Genomic DNA, 18,006 nt, shown 5'->3' with positions numbered 1-18,006 from the left:
AGAGTACGCTAGACTACGCTCCCTGCAGCCAGCCCACTCCGCCCTCTTCCATTCCTCGCGTGTAATAGGATAGGCCGCCACCCCCTACGAACGGGACGTCTCACCGCAAACTCGATCTCGCTCGATACTCCTCGATTTTCGATTTTCAATAGAGCCGCGATAACATCGTTTCGGCCAGACGGACGTCGCCGTGCGCTAATTCGCGGATGCGCTCCGCGACGGCGAACGCGAAAATTGAAACCGGACGAAAAAGCCACCGAGCCAGCTCGATTTTTCCCGCGCTCGCATCCCCCGCCCGCGCGCCACTCGACCCTTCGAACGATGACAAATATGAATGGTCCTGAATGGGAACTTTAATTACCGGCACTATCGAATATCGCGTGGAGAATGAGAGGTTTGACGGGGCAAAAGGAATTAAACGCACGCGATACGAGGGCTGGATCGACGAACGGGGGATGCGGAGGACGGGAGGGAGGGAGAGGGATTTTTTTCGGCTTCTCGCGTGATGGCCAGTCGTTTAGTGGACGATGTACGCGATTTGTTATTGGCCACGATTGGCGGTTGATTGCGTTCCGTGCTTTCTGTTTCCGGGGATTTAAAGCGAGATTGTTACGTTTGGGGATGAAAGGGTGCAGGGTTAATTGTCGGATTAGGAGAAAGTCGATGGCGTTGTTTTGCGATTTTCGATGTTGCTGGTTCTGGATTGCTCGAGTGGGTATTTAATCGAGGATATCGCGGAAAATTTTTGCAAAAATTCATTTCGTAACTTCGATCAATTTTCAATGATTAAAACAGAGACGACGAATACTTTTTCGATCGCTTAACTAACATTGGTTTATTTAATATTCAAGCGGCAGAAAAAACGTTTCTAGATGTATAATTGGATACGAAACAACGTAAGTCTGCGCGACTCGCGTGCATCGTCCAACGAAAATGGAACAAAGCGAAACAGAACGCGGGGCGGGATGAACGAAAGCGACAGGCGGGGACACGGTAACGTGGATTTCAGCAAGGACGCTCGGCAATTCCGATGACAAACATTCACTCATGCGTATCGCGATATTAATGAACAATTAACGCGGCTCTATGGGTGCATACGGAGTCGTGGGCGTGCAGCCGGTTGTTATCTGTCAGAGTGCAGGCACCGTTGATCCAATAAAGCCGACCATCATTTTCGACAATTTATTATGTCGCCGATGCGACGTAGCCTGTGTTACCTACCGCGTAATCCCGCTCCCTTTCCCGACTAATTGTATCGAAATTATTTAATGTACGACACAAGACTCCCGATCGATATTTATTACCCTCTGGCACAGTTCTGGAACTCGATTTTTGGTTATTCGATTAAAAATTATGTTTGTTCCAAATGGCGCATTATATTTAGTACCTCGAGCGTGGCGTTACTCGGTGTATTAAATGATTTAGCAACCTTACGTATTCATGACGAAGGAAAAAATGTGCGCTAAGAAAAACTCGACGAACTCTAAGCAGTAAAGTCTGAAGGGTTGGATCGAAACTTACGAGATTGTCAGTGGTACGCAGAGAAACAGGGAGGAATAATTTTTAGAACCAGTTTGGTCCAGAAAAGACACAATTTACGTTTACTTAAACCCGCTCAATTTCCCGAAGGAAATAGGTCCAGTTGCCGTGGCTACGAACGGCTAAAATATACAGACTGCTTTATGGCTGCCTTTGAAATCGACCTATAAATCCCCCGTGAATCAGTGGCCGTCGACGGTTGGTTTAAGGCAAAGTAGAGGAGAGAGCACGGTTTAATCCGTGAACAGAAAACGTTGTTGGCTTGGGATGCCTGGGAAAGTAAAACAGGCAGGGGGAAAAAAGAGGGCTACGACGAACGAAGAAAGTGTCTCGCATTTCCTTCCTTTCATTTTTTGGCTTGTATGAAAATAAATCCACTCCGCGGAAGGCGTGCGTCGATCATCGTACTGCGGTGCACGAGCGGTCGATCCTGCCAATCCGATTACTGACCACAAGTGGATCCAGAGCAAGCTATTATGTCACCCAGCAGCCCCTACCGACCTCTTAGCAGCCTTAGACACCCTCTTCGTCTTTGACTGCCATCTAACCGCTGGAATCTGCCCGTTTACGAGCTGTCCTCTCAATGAGATCCAAGAGCACCGGTAATTTCATGCCTTTTAGCTACTCCCAGCATGGGACCACCTAGCGAGCCGCCTCTGACGCCCCTGATGAATAAATTCCCTTGTTTTCTTGACCGGACTTGGACTGTTCCTCAAGCGCAAATAATTTTGTTATTCTTTCTTTAGTAGACACTGTCTGTTTTGTACTTTGAACTTGAATAGTTCTTCAAATCTATTGGGTTTTAAATTGAATAAGATTATTTGTTGACTCTGAAAACTGTTCTCTTTTTTAACCAAAGTATGCAACGTTAACCTTCTATCCCTCTGATAAATTTAACCTGAAGAATAAATGCGATGGTGTACACGCTCTTTCGAAAAAAAAAGTGTCTCGATGGTATTAAAAATTGTTCAAACGACGCACAAACTATGTGGAATCGAATCGATCCTTGGACAATCCTGTTCGACAAACGATATTCCCTTTTCCCTGTGCGCTCATTTTTCTCCATAAATCCGCGCGAAACGAATCTGTTCTGGCGATTTTTTTCCATACAGACCCGCGTCCCTATTGGGCGACCGCCGAAAAACTGTGTCAACATACGCGCACTTGAAACCCCCGGATCTTTCACGGTCGACTCTTTGATCGAGACGCGCGCGCGAGTGCCTCGCTTTTTGCCAGCGATACCGAGAGTACGATAGCGGCTATCAGAGCCACGCAGAGCGATCGTAATTGAATTTTTGCGCCGGCTACGGGCTTTGCTCGGATTTAGCTGTGAGCCAGTTATTCGGCCGTCATTACAAAAGCCGTGCGCGAGCTGGCTACCAATTTATAATCGTTCCATACCGTTGCGCGAGAATGCCTCGCGATTCATTTTGCGTTACATTTTCCACATCGAAACGGTCCTTTCCACGACGCGTGCCACGGTTGTCGTTACTGTTTCTCGATCCAGAAACGAGACGAATAAAATATAAACCCGTGCGCGATCTAAATTACCGATAAACCGTTCGATCTCGCGGAATCGAGTTCTGTTCACCAGTCGAGCAAGTCGCGTGTACCCAAAAGTATCGACGATCATCGATAAGTTTGACGTTCGACCCAGACACGTCCCGTGTCCCTCGTTCTCCTCGAGATCGTCTTCGTTTCAAGATCCTCTCGCACCCTTCGTCTTAACCCCTCCACTCTGGTCTCGACTTTCACCGGTTCGTGAAACCTCGCCCCATTGAAATCCTCGACGGTGCATATTAATGCAGCCGCATAAATCCCGTCCTCTAACCGCCCTCCTAGTTTACGGAGAGGCCACCCTCCCGTCGCCCAGCCCACGGCCGTCTGTCTTGTTCACGCCACGGGGAGAACGAGCTCCACTTGATCACTGCTTCAACGGATAATCGGGGCTTGAATACCCGAAACTCGCCCGCCCGAGGGATCCTCCGCAAGAAACCCGCGCCGTGTTTTCCTTCGCTTGTGAGAAATTACGCGCTGACGCCTTCGACCGGTGTCTTCGTCTGATGGCTGGCTGGGATCGTCGCGATGGAAGTCGACGAGTTATCGGGACAGGTGTTTGTTCGCATTCTCGACGAGCGCTCACTTTTTGAGTTAACGGAGGGAGAAAGGCTGGAAGATCGATGTCGCAGATTTTCTTGGGACCTTATTTCATTTCGAATCTGTTGCTCGAGCGAAAAGGGGTTGATGATGATGGCGAACGCGGATTTGTGTTTGTTATTGGAGATATATTGCAATTGGCTCCTGTGGCAAGGATTTTTTCTGTAACGCAGAGCTAAAATTGCGTAAGTTCTCCTAATTTTATATATTTTAAGTAGTAAACTATATCTTGCTTTCTGTATTTTTAAAATTCATTTTATAATCGAATGTGTATGATATAACTTGCTGCTCTGTGTATGCAATTTTTATAGAACGTGGAATGAATCAAAGTGATTTATATTTTGCTTTCTTTTGAGTTTCTCGTAGCACTGTTTCCATATAACACGGTACGAATTAGTCGCGTTATAGAAGTAGTTGACTGTACACGTAACGATTGTCTTGATTTGGTTTCACTACCTCACGTTAAATGCACAGATCCGTACTACTTGCACCAGTGTTCCAACCATTCTTTCTCCACTGTCGTCTTCCACGACAAGAATAAGAAAATAAGCGAAAGGCAAAACTGATCTCAGCGTTGAACAACATACATTACGATTAATCGAAACATTGCGATTGAATCCGTGCCGTCTCCGTTTAAATCGAGATCGATTCAGCGCGCACCGAGTCGACCTGAATCCGCGTTAATGATCGGCCGACAACGTGGCCAGGCGTGGCCGAATAAATCGTCACAACAATATTATTCATTGATGGCTCGATTAGAGAACCTCTAATTGCACGTCAACGAACGCCCAGCCAAATTGTTTTCGCTGTCGCGCCTCGGCGCGGCCCGCTTTCGTCCAAACTAATGAGAGTCTAAATCGATTTACGAGCGTGCAAATGAGTTCGGACCGGCTGCGTTTCCGATATATACATATACATGTGTATGCATGTGGGTGTGTAGAAACGGAAAGGGTGGACGGTGTTTCGCGTCGAAAGAGTAACTTCCTGCGTCATCGAGAGACTTTGACAGCGCTTTGATCGGTATCGTGGAGAGCCTGGTTAATATTCTATCGACGAATCTGCGCCATTATCAACAAAAATCTGTAGACGATTTTAACGTTACTTCGTTCGATTTTAGCGAACGACGATGGTTCTGAGGAATTTTGTGTTTCAATAGCTTGTTCAGTATGGGGTGGTTTTTGCTCGAGCCTCCATCGTGAAATGTTACTCGCATCTGCGAGCAACAACAGATTTCCCTACAATAACCGAGGGAATAATGAAAGAGGAACATTTTAAACAGCCTGAAATCGTATATAACCATCCGGTACGATAGAAATGAAAATAACTCAGTGGCAAACAGTCAGCTCGATTCCTGCAATTCAAATAGCAAGGGAATTGAACCGGAACCTGTGTTCCCTCGGTATACTCGAAATCTACAAAGCAAACGTCGCTCCACCGCGTGATCTTTCGAAAATCTTATCAGAGAGCGATCAGAGCCGGGGCCGGACACGGTTTGAACAGAATATATCGAATCGGGGGCTGGCAAACAGCCGGTAATTCCTGAAACGGTGGTTCTTCGAGCGAGCTGGACCCTTTGGCCCTGGGAATCCGGCGCCGGCGGAAATTCAGCGGGCCAGGAAACGCGGGATCCACGAGATTTGTTTGTACACGTTACACAGCAGACGTCGGCCCGTGGCTAATTGGGATTTCGTTCGCGGATACTACCAGATTTGCATGTTATTATTGCTGCGATCGTCTGAACCAGCGTTACCACCAGCGGCTACGTTTTCGAATCGAGGAATCGAAGGTGTATTTTCAGGTATCGAAAATCTGTTCCATCCGTTGAAACATGGACGAGATACAGAAACGCTTGGTCTGGTTTCAGAAGCACAGGCTAAACGAATGATGTCGAAACGAACTTGGTGGAACGTTGATCACTTGCTTTATCAAACGACACGGGGCAACTGCTTTCGCGTGCAAGATACTTTCGCAAAGACCGTTGAAAATGAAATATCCCAGGGATAATAATATTTTCCGTTCCTATTTAATTTAACCGCTCGAGAAGCTCGCGAACAACGGTGCCCGTCGCTCGCTGGGGCATTTAAATACCCGCGCATTTCGAATATAATACTTCCAAGTACTCTGCAAACGTTATCACGCCGGCAATTCAAAGTTGCTGAATCTACTCGAACAGCGAGCAGTAGAACAGGCTACGTCAACGACGGAACACGTAACATTTGCAAAGCACTTGGACATCTGGATTTGTTGGAGGGCGCTATAGCCGTAGAATTGTTCGAGTAGGAAGTGATACCCTCTCGCAACGCTTTGGCGCCAGGACCTCCTCTCGCCGCCTCAAAAAGCTAACCCGGATGGACCATCCAGCTGCGTGCAATTGTAAAAGTATCCAAACTCAAATTCACTTCCCGCCCATCCAAATGTGTGCCGTTCGAATCTTTAACACTTTGAGAACCCTGGTTATTTTAATGCAGCTGAGCACAATGTCTTCAAGGATTTTGACATTTTTTTGTTTCTTTCGATGATCCATTTGATAGTATTTAATTTTTATTTTTATAGTAATTCTAAATCTAAGGAACGTCACATAACGCCCTGTAAGTTCCAAAGTTTTAATCAACTAACAACTCTTTCACCCCCAAGTAATCATAACAAAGATGGAGTTTACCGATTTTTTTGCTATTATCGAAACTAACCACAATTTGAAGTAAAAGGAATAAATTTGCTTGATATGCGATTACCAATATTCTACCAATTGTCAACTGTTCGTCCAATTTCCAGGCCACCGCCATGGTTGATCAAGAGCGTGGAGGAGGAGCGCGCGTTTATACGAGACGACTAAAAGCCGCGTTTCGTCGAACAATTCGTCACGGTGGAGGAAACACGATTAAAATCACGGCTTCACGACCGTTCGATAGTCTATCCCTCTTAATCGCTGGCTGGGAAGCCGTACGTCGTCGTCGTCGCAGCGATATCAACGTCGCTTTCGGTTCCGCTTCCGATATCGACTCGTCGCACAGTTACGGCTTCCGAAGTTCGCGAATTCCGCCGATCGAGCCCGTCCCCTCGCATTCAGATTGACCCTATAAACCGTTCGACCAGGAAAATACGTTTCACCAGTCGAATTTGCGTCGACGGCCAATTAGACCGGCGATTTTTCACCATGTCCCCGTATCTCGCCCTCGAGTTTCCCGTTTCTGAAGGCTCTCGAATATCAGACACGTCGATATGGCCTAAGAATCGCGCTGTATTTTCTCTACAGAATTTACTTGATCTAATTTTCTATTTAAAATCGATCATTCGAATTTCCTCGACAATTTTCGAAAGCTCCAACCATCGCGATGAAAAGCCACTGATTAATTACACTCTCGATTATAAATGTATATGTATGTAATATAAAAATCGATTAATAAAATTAATTACGCTGCTACAAAGTTAATTATGGACTGATTAATCAGGTGATTGTATTAAGTGGCTAAATGGAACGATCGATGTGTATTCTTTGCAACAATTTACGCGATCTGCTTTTCTGTAAAGCCAATTACACGACTAGAACGAAAGCTGTGGATACTGTATTTATATTGATCGTCACGATGGAAACATTCCGTCAGTAATGCGAATCATTAACTCGATTAACGTCGAGGATGGTTGTACTTACGCAGAACCCTCGAACGTCACGAGTCAACGCAGCTGGTCGACAGTTTTATTCGCACGAGCAACAGACGATCGTCGTCCTCGGTAATGCCTCAGAACGCATCAGCTTCTTTGAACGACGAGCATGGAAGTGGTCTCATAAGTCGCAAGCACGTACGGCTCACAAATCTGAAAAGCGTACGATTAAATTTGAGAAACGAAGTCTCGTTCGCGAAGTGCGCGAGGGAAACGTGGACCCTCGTTTATTTAATAAAAGAGATTGCCGACAATTTCAACGTTCCCCACTCGCACGCTAATATATTCGATCCTCGCTAATTACGGGTCTAGCCGGATTTTCGCGCAATGGCCGAGATCCCACGGCGGAAACTACCGGTCCCCGTGACACGCGAGCCGGCGCAACGCAAACGGCGTTAATTAAAACGCTTAGTAAACCTCGTTATCGAACAAGTCGTTAGCAACTTTGCTGTCTGTCGATGTTCACCCTCTGGCACCACCTCTCACGCTACACCCCCTCGTAGATCCACTCTTATTTTCAACGATATCATAAGCCGATCTCGCGTAAGCTCCAAGTCGACCGTGCGCGCTTCTCTCGTTAATTACCACCGCGCCGGAGATCGCTCGTTTCATTTTATGGCTGACGATCACGGAAAGTTTTAATTGTGTCCAGAATTATGCCTCGTGTGGTATTTATTGAATTTCGAACGGCTCGCGACTGCCTACCGTACGCGCTTACACGAGTTACGTATGTTCACGCGAATTTGTAAATTGCTACAGCAATGAAAGACGATCGTAGATAAATATCAAAGATACAGAGAGCCTCGTTTCTCTCGTTTTAAATATTTCTCGTTTCGATCGTTTGTAACGAAAGGAGAATTCCCTCCTCGCCTTCTACCCAGGGCCGAAATATTTCGTCAACGAGACGAAACGGCCGTTACCATTGAAATTTATCGCGCAGGGTCGTTCTCGCTGGCCGTTAAAGTCGATGCTAAATCAAATTGCCGCGCGTAACTCGCGGCAAGCCGTGGAAAAGCGCGCCGTTTCTGACCCGCTTCTTCTCAGAGAACGCCTGGCCCGCCGATACGTCCATGAATTTTCATTCCCCCGGTTAATTTCAATCGACGATAAATCTTCGTTCCAGTCGACTTCAAAGTTCCGCGGGTATCGTTAAAGGTGCGAACGGAATTTACGCGCAACCTGCCCGGCTCTGTTCTCGAAATCATCGGTTTATTTATCGCCCCGCGCTTGGAGACGATGTTTCCTGACCAGTTTTGCTTGGAGATCGGTTCTGCGTTCGAGTTACGATATCGAACGTGAGATTGATAATAATAATTTATCTTGGATGTGTTCTGGGGATGCAAAACGCTGTGGATATGCAACAGATACGGGAACAAGTATTTTCTTGGAGTCGAAGAGTTTCAGGACTTCGAGTTCCGTAATTCTGAACGGAGTGTGTATCGTCGAATTTTGGTCTTGCAGGAGTACCGAGTTTGAAACTACGAAACCATTGATCCAAATTGGATAGCTTCGGATCTGAATATCTCTAAACTGTTACGTTAATCTCGACACGCTTGAATATTCTAATTCTCGAACTTCGAACCTATCAGTCCCTCCACCATCGACGTTTCAATGCTTCCCACCTTAACCTCGACGGCTCTGAATTGAATTTTAAAACGCACGAATTTTACAATCGCCATTTCATCGAATTCTACGAATTTCCATTTAATTCTGAGAATCTGAATGAAAAAAAAAAATGTCCAGATTCATAGACGAGCGGATTAAAAGAGATTTCAGAGTCGATCATTGAAACGCGGAAAATTGAAAATTCCCCGTCTGGAAGCAGCAGTCGTACACGCAGGCGAACGCAAACAATCAGATTTGTACGTTGTCGGGCGATTATCGTGGAAATCTGTCGCGAACAAAGCCGCGGATTTCGAAATCGAGAGTGGAGCGCCGGGATCGTTAATGTCCGGCGAATTAACTCGTCAGCGCGATTAGTAATTAGGAAAATCCGCGTGCGAGCACGGCGCGTGTGCACGGACAATGCGCAAAAACCGGCGGCGGCGTTCGCCCAGCGGAATTTTCGATCCGCCGGATCGGGTTTGGCTGACACCCCGCGGGATATGTATTAAATTTCATGGCTGATTCTGATTGAAATTACCGCACGGTTTACGCTCCGCTTCGCCCGGCGAATTTTAAATTCGCATCACGTACCTTCCTACCGATACTTTCATCGATTTCAGTAACAACTGTTTACTTTCACCCGCGCATCGTGCGCGCAAGACGGTATTCGTCGGTTTTTTGCTGTCAAATGAAACTCGTTTTTTATGTTATTACAACGAATAAAAACAAATTACGCAGGACTTGTTTGTAATCGAACCTAGATATGTACGATATTAAATACCAATAGGAATAATTATTGGAATAAAATGATTGTTCGACGAATCACGCTTGTAAGACGGACTATGCCTAGATCCATACAAACACCTAATCTCATGTGAGCAGTTCTGAAAATTTGTACTTTGTAACTTGAAAGATTTAAAGAACTGAAAACACGTAGCGCCAAGCAATAGATAATTGACGCAGGAATACTTCAGCTAAGTAACTAACAATTTTATTTAATCACTCGATATCAAACGATGATAAAATTCAAACACACCTAGCCATCCTATTTTACAAACTGAAACCATATCACTGGTCGACAATGGTAGTTAATAAAATTACCCCAAAGAAATGTAAATTAAACATTTTTGTTCTCTTCTAACCAAGATTCTTACAAACCATCAACAGTGAAAATCCAGTGCAAACTTCCATAATCGCTACCAATACTCGCAAAACTCACCAGCAAGCGTTGCGAATGCTCGCTCGCGCGATTAGCGCTGCGTGTCTTTTCCACTTTTTAATTAAACCCTCCATAATTCAACTAGGATCAACTCTCAGCGAGAAGAGAGGGTCGACTGACGGGGGAGGAGATCGTGGACGATGAAGATCGTCGCGACGAGTTGTATCGTTCGTGAAACGGCATAAATGAGCGAGCAACAGAAAGGAGGAGCGAGAGCGGCGACCGATTAAAATTTATAGTATAATTACCGAGCCGGGTATCGCTGGGTAAGCAAAGGGGAAAAAGAAAAGGGAACGAACGGTGAGAAAAATGGGGAGAGACGAAGAAAGCCGGATCGGACGGGACGAGCGTGTAATCGCGGACTGTCGAGGCGACTCGCGCCTTGTTAATTACGCTGGGGCACGAGCCGCGAGCGTTTGGCCCTGGCGTCTTCTTAAATTAACACCAGGGGGTGTAATCGTTCGCGGTGGTAGCTCGCGGAACGCGTCCGCTGCTTCGACTCTATTATGGAATTATGCGCGGTCTCTGAAGTCCAGAAAATTGTAAAATCTTCGCTACTCGGTTCTTTAATCTTCACTTTCCCGTCTGGGATTCAATTTGCGAACAATCTCTCGAACGCACGTGCACTTAACTGTCTTTGCTTAACGAGCGATCAAGGGGTTTATACGAAGTCTTGAAAAGTGGCATTAAAAAATTACGACGATTAAAAGAGACGACTCTGCGTAGTTTTATGCGCTGTATGGTGATAGTAATGTACGTCTATAGGTTATACGTTTACCCATGTAAAACCTAGTTGCACTTAGGCAGAGGCTGAGAAATTAATAAGCTAGGTTGGCAAGGGGTGAGTTAATATTTTCGAAGATGGTGCTGTGCTAGGTAAATGGAATGGCTACGAGGCGGGATCAGAAAATTTCGTACGCTCTAATTTTTAATGATATCGTTGTACAACCTGTCTATACACGTACACGTACAATTTTGTGTTTTAAGTATAAATTTAATAAAAATGCACATCCTCCCTTTACGATTATCAACGAAACGTTTTTCAAATGCGTTATATGACATTCGTATTGGTTGAGAATGTTCGATATCGAATTCTTCTATTCCTCCATTTCTATTTGCCCATACACGGTAAGAGTGGAAATTGTGGAATGTATGGAAATGTCAGAGAACTGGTATTTTCAATAGGACGAGGAAGTTTCGAAAGCTGCTTTTCAGAACCCATAGACTCTCCAGAATCTATAAAAGAAACATGTCCGACCGTATACTTGACGATCCACTAGTAGAAAAGTAAGAACGCTGTAAAACCAGTCGATATTTTTAACTTTATGAATTCGCATTCCAAACATTTTTGTAAATTTTCCAATTTTTTGTAAAATTTCTAAATTAAATTACTTTGTACAAGTAGAAGGTAATTTTGAACGTCATCGAGCTAGTTCTTTATCATATGCTAAGAATTTCTCTACTAATTAATCCCTTTACCATAATGAAAGTATAAAACGTGAACGAAAAAACTTGCTGATTAATTTACACACACCACGATGTTAAAGCAAATCCAATGTCCATCAAAGTCAAGAACCGCGAAATGAAAACTCAAGTAGCAAAGAAGAGACCAATCAGAAGTCCTGGAAGCAATAGCTGACTTGAGTATTTAACAGCAATCGTCCTGGTAACCCATAAAACTCCACGCGAGATTATATTATCGTTTCGCTCGAAGAATCGTGGCCGATATTGTAAATTTCCCAATTCTAAATTCTAATATGCGACTCTAAAGCGAACGACTCTCACCCTCGTCGAAACGCCCTGAAAACCGTCTTCTTGAGTCCATCCTCAACGAGAGACCGTCGAAGGCAACGCTCGAGTTTCGCTGGCAATAAAACGAAATCTCCCAACAAGCAACGGCCAAGCCTCGATCTCGTCGAAACGCGAACTTTTCCAAATCTGTCCAACATAATCGAAGTTCGCGAAACTAAATCACCGCAGTCCCCCTGATTTTTGTATGCCGAGCAGCGAAAAAAAGGTCGAGATGAAAGGTAATTCTCGCGCGGCTGCCGGAACGCGAAGGGCTCTCGAGACAAAGTCGATCGTGACACAATGGCGGATCAGAAAAGTTCGGTCCCCCGCGTATCTGGCGGCCAGCGGGAAACGGATGCGAACGATCGATCTTCCCCTCTTCTTCGCGGCCTCGGTCCCGTTCGACTCTGCGATCTGGCTGCTGGAAATTTCGAAACTTTCCGATCGATACACGAAACTGAAGAGACACGGCCAGGCGAGGAGCCTCATCGACAACCCAAGTGGAGTTCGAACCAGGGTGTTTATGATACGACAATTGCCATTGGGATCGCGATTTTTAAGCTGCAACGACCAGTGCGCACCTCGAACCTTCGTCGACCACCTAAGTAGATCTCGAACGGAAGCGTTTACGATACAATTGCTATAGAGATACAACTCGATAACTGTCATTGGTCCAAGTTATAATACTACATCGTAAGCGGCTTGTTTCAAATTGTTTTACTACTCTCAAAAGTAGCCAAGAATCGCGTCCATGTTATAAACCTAAGTAGTCACTATCCTTTCAATTAGATTCTCAGTTTCACGCTGCGAACTGTCATCACTATAAGCTTATCAATTTCTCTACCCTACCAAACACTAATTTTACTCTGATTCATTTAAAATGTGGATCAAGAAAGAAATAGAGCGTCGCAACTTTAACTTCAACGTCCACCAATGGATTCACCCTTGCAATCACAATTGACGCAACGACGAATCGTTTTTTCCGCGTCAACTTTCTGTATTCTTCCACAGCCACCAGTTGACAAGGGAGTTTCGTCTAAGAAAGTATTTTACAAGGACCAGTTCGAGACCCGAGAGGACGTAGCCGTGGCCAGAGTTAAAAAGCTCCCGCCGCCCCTTCGAATTTCACGCCGCAGCCCCGTTTTATGACACCCCCTGGCCAGGAAGAGGCGTAAGCGCGTTTTATAAACCTCTCGGACTTTTTAGACGTCGTTACGCCCAGCAATAACTGTATCCACGAATTTATGTACGCGACCCCGAGGAGAATTACGGGCACGGCTTTGTTTGCTCATCCACCCCCGTGTCTTCCCTTTTTCGGTGAACAGGAACACGTCGTTACAGTCTCCACGTAGGAATCGCGTGAATTACGCGATAATTTGACTCCTGCCATTTTCATAATCGCCAAAATTTGATTTAAAAATTCCAACACCATCTTCTGAAACACACTTACAAGTTTTTCTGTGTTCAGATCGCGTTGCTACAATCTCCACGTAGGAATCGCGTGAAGTACGCGATAATTTGACTGCTGCCATTTTTATAATTGCCAGAATTTGATTTAAAAATTCCAACACCATCTTCTAAAACACACTTACAAGTTTTTCTGTGTTCAGATCGCATCGCTACAATCTCTACGTAGGAATCGCGTGAAGTACGCGATAATTTGACTGCTGCCATTTTCATAATCGCCAGAATTTGATTTGAAAGTACCTACACCATCTTGTGAAACGCACTTACAAGTTTTTCTGTGTTCAGATCGCGTCGCAAAGAATTTCAAAATTTTATCCACCTTCAAACGTCGAAGGGTGATATCTCACCCTTGGTACACCGTTATCGCAGGTAACGCAAGCGATGCATCGCGTTTACAAAAGTTCCTGCGCGTTTCACGCGGAGTATCGCCGGAAACGATAACGAAACGACGGCGAGCGAGGGGATGCGAACCCTGGCAGTCGCGTTTGTCCATTGTCGTCGCGCGAGAATTCGTATAACTTACCCCGCGTGCCGATTCGATGTTTACGAGCGACCATAAAGCTCTCGCACTGTCGACTGCGTTCCCCGTCGACGGTATTTTTCGCGCCACGATGCTCGTCGACGTTCCGTCGCGGTGAAATCGGTTTGACGTTTCGCGTGGTTGTAATGGGATTGTCGAGGGCGCGGGACCGATTAACGCGGCTCTGCTCCTGTTTAATCCCTTCGTTAATGACGAAGGTTGCAATACCCGCGTCTACGTACAGGAGACGTCTACCGTTTGCCAGGGGATCGCAAGGAGCAGTGATTAAGCAATATTTATGTGCACTGAACGAACGATATACGAGGGTAATAAATTCGTTTAATTCGAAGGAGAATCTCGCCGCTCCGTGGAATAACGACGCGTCGTCAATCAGGAAGCTCTGCTAGAGATTTCTCAAAATCTATCCCCTTCCTATTATTTTTTTTTTTTAACACTCAACCGTTCTATCTCGACAATTTCTAAAGACAATAATTCCATACCATTTTCTTTGATTTATTAAATAGAATCGCGCACGAAATTGCAAAGCGTACAAGAGGCGCGAAAGAAAGCTTCGATGTCACTCGGATAAGCTTCCTTTCACGAGAGAATTGTAATCGCGGTTGTTTCTCAGCCCCACCGAAAGCGGACGAAAATGCGCTGGCGTTGGTCCGAATAAAGCAAACATTCCGACGACGGTTGGCAACAATATTTCACCCGGCTCGGATTTCCGGTCGCCAGGGAAGACCGAGAAACTGAAGCCAATTTAACCAACCGTTCCCAAGTCGGTTATGTATGCAGTAGGGCGCAACATTTACGTAATAATTCGCCCGGTAATTGAACGCGGGATATTTTATTATTCCACTCGGCGACGGGGACGGAGAAGGGGCGGACGAAGATCCGGCTCCTTTATATTTCCATAGAAAGGCATGCCCCGCGAAGAAACAGGATAATAAACGCTGATCCACGCCTCATCGTCGATTCCTTTGTTGGCCCAACTTTCAATGAGAACCAATTTGCAGGATGGTCATTAAGCCACGCGCCGGTTGATCTTTTGAAAACAATCTTGCGAGAGGATCGAGTGGCTGGTTAACTACGCTCTCCTTCCCGACATTTCGAACGAGCACTCGAAAGGGGGATGCTTTCGATCGGTTGCCTCGAATCGAGGAATAAAAATAGGGCGGAGCGTTGGTAACGTCTGCGAGTTGCGAGGATCGAGTAATGCAGGCGTTGTCAGGATGCTAGTCGATTGATAATAGTCAGTGAAGGTAATTATCTGTTCCAGCATCGAAATTTTCTTTCGAACGGATCTATCTCGAACAGTTGATAATTGGACGCTCGATCGTTTCAGAGCGATCGTTTTCGTTTCTATCGTCCCGATTGTGAAAGTTCCATTGGGTATTGTTCCGTTGGGGAGTTTGAATAAGCCGTGCGGGAAGTTTTATGGCTTTGGATCGTCGGATCACGAGTATCGCGCGCCAGTGTCAAAGAGACTGACACACGACGCTGCAGTATGATTTTAAGCCGAAGTGGGAGGGTGCATGCGAGGCTGGGGTGCTTAGTGGAGAAGTATCGGTCGAGATACTCGGCGAAGAAAGTGAAGCACCTGTTATATGGTGCCGCGAGTTGACGCGGGGGCGTGTTAGAGAGTCGTAAAGTGTTACGTGATAAGCTGTTTTATCTCATATGACGTAGAGGGATAGATACTGCGTGGAGTTAGGTGAACTTTGCGTTTAATGTTACGAGATAATGCAAGTTTTGCGAATCGACCAGGATGTTGGAAATAAACGCTTCTAATGAAATTCCACGTTTCTTTTAAATTATCGATCGAGTAGCTGTGCTTGTAAATTATTCCAATTCTGATGCATAATTGCAAGCATAAATTATACACTTCTCTGGCGAACAGTTTTTCCCTGCGTATCTCATTCTCGCGTCATTAATTATTCGCCAATGTGTTTATTAAAATTGTACGTTAACAAGCGCGACATGATTATGCATTTACAACGTAATCGTTAATTAACACTGTGCCACAGAAGCGAGGATTTTAATAATCAAATGGACCTATCAATTCTGTTGGTTATAAATATTAATTGAGAACTGTCGACGGTATCGTCAAAATACTTATCGCCTTAACCAGGAAACTTAATTATCGCTGGAAAGGAAAGCTGATTAGCCGCTGAAAATATAACACCTAAAGTGATCTTAGAATCTAAATCTCCGCACCAACCCCTGCCTCAACAAGGACAGAAATAACAGTATCGATCGCATGACACGGTGCAACTAAAAATAGAGGAAACAAAAGAAGGGACAAACCAAGAAACACCACTCGTACCGCTTCGCTATTGTCTCGATTCAATTTCATCCACGACACTCGTAATCCTGAAGAGCGTCGTTCTCTGTAAGACGAATATAAAGATGAGGGATGCATCAGGAGAAATTTCAAGCCTGACATGTATCATATCAGCATAAATCCTGGTATAATAGTAACGAAAATAGCAAGGTAGACATAACGATAGCTAGAGTCGTACGAACATGGTGCACAGGAAGGAACTTAACGTAGAGTAAACTTCATGATAAGTAGGTCCTACGACCCTCCCCCTGCAATCTAGGTCTCCTTCGTTGCAGAAGTGAAATTTTGCTCTCTCTCTCTCTTTTTCTGTCTCTCTCTGAAATTTCCCTCTCTGTACATACGTATTTCCAATTTTTACTTTTATTTTAGAAACTTTGAAACATCCCACTCGGAAGAAACTGCTACGCGATGCAGCAGGAACTTTGATAACTATCCTTGAATTTGTCGAGACTTTTTCAGAGCGAGAACGGCAAAGGAAGTCGGCCGGACGTGAAAGGCGAAAACTGCAGACGGCAATTTCCATCAAAATATGATTGCAGACTGGGAGATTAAAGGATTAAGTAGCGACACACTGACTCGCGTTGTGATATTTCGAGTCGCGTGTTGTGATATTCTAAATAGCCCCGCAGTAATTAACCCTTTGAGTGTCGAGCTATTTCTGGATACTTGTCAGCCCTGAAACTCGTTCTACCCAGCGACGCGTACGAGCAAGTATACTTTCCAAATCTAAGCTACGAACAGTCGAAGTGAAAGCCTGAAACTGTGCTGGAAATTTTATTCACAGCTACGTGGGTGTACGACATGTAAATTCGACGCTCGACTACCGTCTCGTTAAATCGCGTGGATTGTTAAAACCCCTGGTGCGAATCGCGCTGTTAAGAGATCAAGATGATCCTTATCGTTCAACCTCATCCCCTAAAGTCACGTCGAGTCGCGCGAGAAGGTAGAAAAATTCGACGGAAAGTAGTTCAGCGGCTACTCGAGAGCTACCCTACGCGCCATTCACCCATAAGTCTCGACGATCACCGCAGACATCGAGCTTCGACCATCGACGCGACGTATCAAGCGCGCGAAAAAATCCAAACTTCACGCCAATCCTGTCGTCATCCACGGCACTTTCTCGTCGTTATCTCGCTACGTGTCGCGGAATAACCAATGCGTCAAGAGCTCGAGAAGCAAAACGAAACAGAACTGGCAATAAAACGAGAAACGTAGCCGCTCGAAAATGCTCGTGTCCGTTAAAATTGCAGTTAATTAGAATCGAGAGTGGACTAGCGCGCGTTATTTTCGTCCGTCTAGGTGGCAGCCCTTCGTGGATCTCATTATTAGCCGCGCTCGTACGGGTTCATCCAATAAAGGCGAAGCCATCGCGCGGGCAGCCGCGAAGCGTGACTTAGAGTCGAGGAAGGCCGTCGTCCACGCGACCCGCGCGCGTCCGCCGCGTCGTTTCGCAGAATACGCCTCGCGGATGGAGCGGAGACCGCCGTTGGAGAAGAAGCGGCCGCTCGATCGAGGGAAAAGCGGCTTTAAATAACCCCTTCTGCCTCTCTCGCCCTCCGCTGTGCCTTCTCTACGACCCCGATCCGCCTGGCGCTTGTCCTCCCTCTTCGTTGAGTCTCTTACTAACGCGAGTGGAATGCAACGCCGACGAGAAGCTTCCCCAGCGTGTCGTTGGTGTTACGTTCGAGAGCATCGACTAGA

The 18,006-nt window shown here is 45.7% G+C and overlaps 1 protein-coding gene across 1 annotated transcript in view; it reads right to left on the bottom strand.

Moving 5' to 3' along the window:
* Mub (poly(rC)-binding protein mub) overlaps window positions 1-18,006 on the bottom strand; it is a 123,174-nt gene that overhangs the window by 87,962 nt on the left and 17,206 nt on the right. Inside the window, exon 2 of the mRNA XM_076902273.1 lies at window positions 7,346-7,509. The gene's annotated coding sequence lies outside the window, so the exon portion shown is untranslated. The remainder of the gene's footprint in view (window positions 1-7,345; window positions 7,510-18,006) is intronic.

Source organism: Xylocopa sonorina, chromosome 10 (genome assembly GCF_050948175.1).
Source record: "Xylocopa sonorina isolate GNS202 chromosome 10, iyXylSono1_principal, whole genome shotgun sequence".
NCBI classification, from domain to species: domain Eukaryota; kingdom Metazoa; phylum Arthropoda; class Insecta; order Hymenoptera; family Apidae; genus Xylocopa; species Xylocopa sonorina.
Note: the sequence above shows the minus strand (reverse complement) of the source record. Positions and strands in the feature narration are given on the sequence as shown.